Here is a 6,833-nt window from a genome sequence, read left to right as displayed (position 1 = left end):
AATGCAAATTGTAGCTTGCTACAGACCCCCCACCATGCCCCAGGATTCCCACTCCTCATTTCTTGATACACTGGAAAATATTAGGGTACAACCTAACACCATAATAATGGGCGATTTCAACTACCCCAATATTAACTGGGAAAACTACTCATGTACCAACTCTTGTGCTCAACGTTTGCTGGAATTCATTAATTCCAGTGCCTTGGATCAACTTATCCACACCCCCATCAGGGGCAGCAATATCCTAGACCTGGTCATTACCAACATGGGCAACTGGTGTTCCACACCAGAGGTCAATTCCTCGGTCATATATGACCACAAGCAAATCACCCTAGACAGCCACATCCCAGCCCCACCCCCCATTAGGGAAACCACCGTAAAAAAAATTTTCAAAGCCAACTTCACACTTCTTAAGACAGAAGTGGCAAACTTCATGACATCCATGCTGATGGGCAATAGAGATATAACTGCTGAATCCTATACAAATGCACTTTGTAAGCACTTACACGAGTGCATGGATCATGCAATCCCTAAGAGAACCAAGATGCTATACTCCAAAAAAGGAAGCCAATCTGGTGGTCCCCTGCTATAAACAAACTCTACAACAGAAGAAAGAAACTGTTGCAAAAAAGAGTAAAATCCTCTGATTGGGGGAACTCCGTGGTCAGCCTCAGTAAGAAGCTGAGATCCCTCATAAAATCCTCCAAAGCTAGTTACGAAAACAAAATCGCCACTGATTCTAAAGACAACCACAAAGCATTCTATAGCTATGTCAAGAATTTCAATGGCAACACTCAGATCTGCTCTGAGTTACAGCACAATGGCACTAAATATACAGAACCAACTGATATTGCCAACATCCTGGCAGATAGGTTCAGTGCTAACTTTACCCCTCTCTCATCACCTAAAGGGCCCATCTCTATACTGGAAGAATGCAAAGTACCTGTAATCATGGCTGCACAGGTAAAAAACACACTCTCCAAAGCCAAGAACACAGCATCCATGGGACCTGACAACATCCCAGGCTGCGTTCTACATGAACTACAGAATGAACTGGCACCCCACCTAAGTACCATGTTCAATCATAGCCTCACTTCAGGCTTTGTGCCCACTGAATGGTGCACAGCAATGGTTATCCTACTCCACAAAGGGGGAGCCAACACGGACCCCAGGAACTACTGCCCCATTAGCCAGACGAGCCTGGTCTGCAAGGCTATGGAGCGTATCATCATGGAACTTATTAACAATGACATTGGTAATCTCCAAACTCTGGACCCTACCCAGTTTTGGTTTGTAAAAGGCAGATCATGTCTCTTAAACCTGATAGACTTCTTTGAAGCGATCACCAAAGCTGTAGATGAGGGTAAGATGGTACACACAGCCTATCTAGATCTCGCCAAGGCTTTCAACACCATCCCCCACTCTGGAATTATAGACAAACTCACTAAACTAGGTATAAATCCATATGTCACAAGATGGGTTGCCAACTGGCTCAATGACCGAACCCATACTGTGAAAGTAGCAGACTCTAAATCCATCTTCAGACTAGTGACAAGTGGAGTACCACAGGGTTCAGTCCTAGGTTCTTTCCTGTTTGGTATCTACGTCTCTGAAGTACAGGCTAACACAGAAGGTCTTTGGCTAACAAAGTTCACAGATGACTGCAAACTAGGAGCCATAATCAAATCTCCTAACGATGTGGATATCCTACAAAAAGGCCTCACTGAGACAGATGCCTGTGTCAAAGCCATGACCTGAAGATCAATGCCAAAAAGTGCATTGTCATCCCTTTTGGTAAAATCTCTGTAGCCATGAAGTACCACATAGGCGGTAGTCTACTTAACACCGAAAGTGTGATAAGAGACCTTGTGACACAGGTGGACAGTAGACTCTCCTTTGATAATCACATCTCCACAGTAGTCAGGAAATCCTTCTACATGGCACACCTCATTACAAAAGGTTTCTCATCCAGGAAAAAAGAGGTCATTGTATCCCTCTACTCATCACTCATTAGACCCATTATAGAGTAAGATGAACCTTTTGGTATGTACCTCATAAGACATCTACAACAACTGGAAAGGCCACAGAAATACCTCACAAAGAGGAGTACTGGCCTCAAACAGATGCCCTACACAGACCGTCTCAAAAAAACTCCAGCTTTACTATGTCGCATATCACCTACTCAGAGGCAATCTCTGTCTACCATACAAAGCTATGTCAAACCCAGAGCTGTTGGACATGCTCCAAGTAAAGAAATCCCAATCCCTCTGAGCTACACGCTCTAGGGAACCTAAACACAATAAACAGAACATGCTGAAGAGATAGATTCCTGTCTCAGGGACTTCCCATACTCTGGAACAAACTACCTATCTATATCAAACAAACCTCATTAGCACTCTTCAAGAAAAATCTTGATGATTGGATGGGAGATAGGAAATTCACCCCGGGATCACTTCTGTGGCTCTGCTTGGCAGGGGCACCAGAAAAAAAATTTCTTGGGTGGCAAAACCCAGGGTACCATTTGGCTAGGCTTATATAGGCCCTAGGGTCAATAGCCTAGTACCTACCTATGAACCTATGATTGTGCTATTATCCCTTCTCTTGCTAGTGTGTCCCAATACTGCACATCAGTGTGATCATGCTATTATCCCTACTCTCACTGATGTGTCCCCATACTGCACATCAGTGTGATTATGCTACTGTCCCTACTCTCACTGGTGTGTCCCCATACTGCACATCAGTGTGACTATGCTACTGTCCCTAGTCTGACTGATGTTCCCCCATAGTACACATCAGTGTGATCATGCTATTGCCCCTATTCTCACTGGTGTGTCCCCAAACAGCATATCAGTGTGATCGTGCTACTGTCCCTACTCTCACTGGTTTGTCCCCATACTGCACATCAGTGTGATCATGCTATTATCCCTACTCTCACTGGTGTGTCCCCATACTGCACATCAGTATGATCGTGCTATTATCCTTTCTCTCTCTGGTGTGTCACCATACTGCACATCAGTGTGATTGTGCTATTATCCCTACTCTGCCTGATGTGTCCCCATACTGCGCATCACTGTGATCGTGCTATTATCCCTACTCTCGCTGGTGTGTCCCAATACTACATATCAGTGTGATAGCGTTATTATCCCTAGTCTCGCTGGTGTGTCCCCATACTGCACATCAGTGTGATCATGCTATTGTCTCTACTCTCACTGGTGTGTCCCGATACTACACATCCATGTGATTGTGCTATTGTCCCTATTCTCACCGGTGTGTCCCCATACTGCACATCAGTGTGATTGTGCTACTGTCCCTACTCTCACTGGACTGTCCCCATACTGCACATCAGTGTGATCATGCTACTGTCCCTACTCTCACTGGTGTGTCCCCATACTGCACATCAGTGTGATACTGCTACTGTCCCTACTCTCACTGGTGTGTCCCCATACTGCACATCAGTGTGATTATGCTACTGTCCCTACTCTCACTGGTGTGTCCCCATACTGCACATCAGTGTGACCATGCTACTGTCCCTTCTCTCACTGGTTTGTCCCCATACTGAATCTCAGTGTGATCATGCTACTGTCCCTACTCACACTGGTGTGTCCCCATACTGTACATCAGTGTGATTGTGTTACTGTCCCTACTCACACAGCTGTGTCCCCATACTGCACATCAGTGCGATCGTGCATTTGTCCGTACTCTCACTGGTGTGTCCACATACTGCACATCAGTGTGATCGTGCTACTGTCCCTTCTCTCACTGGTGTGTCCCCATACCACACATCAGTGAGACTGTGCTACTGTCCCTTCTCTCACTGCTGTGTCCCCATACTACACATCAGTGTGATCGTGCTACTGTCCCTACTCTCACTGGTGTGTCCCCATACTGCACATCAGTGTAATTGTGCTAATATTGCAACTCTCACTGGTGTGTCCCCATACTGCACATCAGTGTTAATGTGCTACTATCCCTACTCTCACTGGTGTGTCCCCATACAAAACATCAGTATGACCCTGGCATTATCCCTACTCTCAATGGTATGTCCCCCTACTACACATCACTGTGATTGTGCTATTATCCCTACTCTCACTGTTTTGTCCCCATACTACACATCAGTGTAATTGTGCTTTTATCCCTACTCTCACTGGTGTGTCATCATACTACAATTCAGTGTATTTGCTTATTTCTGATTTATTTATAGCACTTTCATTATACTCACTGTGTGTGAGGTATTAAGTAGAATTTTCTACAATTGTTAAGCATCTGGTTGGGTTTGTTCATTCTGATTTTTGTTTCCCACCCTCCTTCCCTCTTGGTATCCAGTTTTTATACTTGGTGGCTTCTCAGTTGCCCACCCCTACTTTAAATTTGATCTGGGACACTCCTCCCAGACTAGTGTCATTACTTCATTCTACCTATTCCAGGGAGAACATTTGAGAAGGTAAACCCAGTTAGCTTCTGCTCCTCCTTTCCCCTTTCCACTTTACAAAAAAAAAATTCTAAACTTGTTTCCTGCCTTTTCTATAAATGGTCTAGTCCAGATACAGATTTGTTGTATCCAGGACTGTTTGTAAGCTTCTGAGCCCCCAAGCCTTTCTGTTTTGGAGGGAAGCCTTCTAGAATTATTTTGTTTCTTAGAACTAGCCAGTTTTCTAGTTTCAGCACTCAAATCTGTTTCTTTGAGCTCAGCACTTGTTCAGAACTCATTGTAAGCACTAAATAAGCTACAAATTACTACAGAACTCAACTCTCCTCACTTGTTTAGAGGAAAACAGTTTTTAGTACTTAATAAATAAGCACCTATCCAGGCAAGTCTAAGGGTCAGCTCCTGGTGTTTTCTCCTATCTACCTGATGAATCTGGACATCTTGGGGCAATGCAGCAGTTGCCTCATGTACAAAGACAACCCTCTCCTCCTACCACCCAACACTACAACCTGTGAGAGAAGCACTTATATAACCAAACTGGAAGCAAAGCTCTCTTCACCCAAGACTGGACTAGACAGTCAGGAGGAGAAGGTAAACACTTTCACCACACCACACTCATCACGTAGTCCCTCAAAACCTACATCACCAAAACACACACATAGAAATCCAAAACACACACCTACATTCATGGAGGCTCTGAAAAAAAATATACCCAAGCAACAGTGACCTCCAAAGCAGAAACGCAAGCAACCTCCACCCCCCAACACAACCCAAATGACACAAAGCTCACAAACTCAGTGTGCCACTCAACCACAGTCCATAAGACATAACAACGCACCTAACACTCTAGTCATAGGTGACTCTATAGTCAGGCACACTGATGTTCCACTCACCAGGCTAAATAAGGAGAAAGTCACTGTCAGCTGACTGTCAGGTGCCAGGATCCACCACATCACACATGCACTCAGGTCACTCTACAGCAAGTACAAATATGACTCTGTCATTGTCCATGTTGGTGTGAATGACCGGAGATATATTTCCCTGGACTACATGAAAAGAGACATGGAGGAGCTTTCTGATCTTGTAGCCCAGACAGGTATGACCCCAGCACTGAGTAGCATCATGCCATCATCCAGAATGATACCACAGTACAAGGACAAAATGATTGACTTCAACAATTGGCTAAGCTTCTGGTGTCATTCTAAGGGAATCCAGTATCTGTCTGCCAGGGATGAGATGATCACAAACCACAATGCTTTGCCAGAGATGGCCTGCACCTGTCGCCCTTGGGATTGCAGATACTAGCTAAGGCTCTTGCTACCCCTATAGTGTCTTTTTAGGTAAGATTCAAAGGACAAATTCACCACCATAACAGGTACAAGCAAGCAAAATCTGAGGGTAATGCTACTCAATGCTAGAAGTCTAAACCTCAAAATGCACTCACTCGAGGCACTCCTTAAAATGGAGAACATCGCCATCTGTGCAGTGACAGAGACCTGGTTCAAGGCTGCAGAGAGCACCTCTGCATTACCAGGCTATAATTCATACCACACCTTTTGACCACCTAACTTGAACCGAAGCACTAAAGGCGGAGGCGTGTCCATATTCATTAAGGATATCCACACCTCCAGGCTAGTTGCACAGCATAATGCATCTGAGATTATCCAAGTGCAACTTACTCTGGACAAGACTGCAATGCAAACTGTAGCTCACTCATTAGACCCATTATAGAGTACAATGCCCCTTTTGGTATGTACCTTGCAAGACATCTACAACAGCTGGAAAGGCCACAGACCTCAGTGACGTGTCCTCACAAAGAGGATTACTGGCCTCAAACAGATGCCCTACGCAGACCGTCTCAAAAAACTCCAGCTTTACTCTGTCGCATATTGCCGACTTGGAGGCGATCCCTGCCTAACATACAAAGATATGTCAAACCCAGAGCCGTTGGACATGCTCCATGTAAAGAAATCCCAATCCCTCCAAGCTACACTCTCTAGGGACCTAAACCTTGTCACCACAATAAACAGAACATGCTGGAGGGATAGATTCCTGTCTCAGAGACTTCCCATACTCTGGAAAAACTACCTGTCTATATAAAACAAACCTCCTTATTAGTACTCTTCAAGAAAAATCTTGATGATTGGATGGGAGATAGGAAATTCACCCCAGGGGTCACTTCTTGGCTCTGCTTGACAGGGGCACAGGAAACAATTTTTCTTGGGTGGCAAAAGCCAGGGTACCCTTTGGCTAGGCTTATGTAGGCCCTAGGGCCAATAGCCTAGTACCCACCTATGAACCTATGAACCTATGATCATGCTATTATCCCTTCTCTCGCTAGTGTGTCCCTATACAGCACATCAGTGTGATCATGCTATTTTCCCTAGTCTGACTGATGTTCCCATAC

Source organism: Protopterus annectens, chromosome 12.part0, assembly GCF_019279795.1.
Source record: "Protopterus annectens isolate FY-2018-M chromosome 12.part0, PAN1.0, whole genome shotgun sequence".
NCBI classification, from domain to species: domain Eukaryota; kingdom Metazoa; phylum Chordata; order Ceratodontiformes; family Protopteridae; genus Protopterus; species Protopterus annectens.
Note: the sequence above shows the minus strand (reverse complement) of the source record.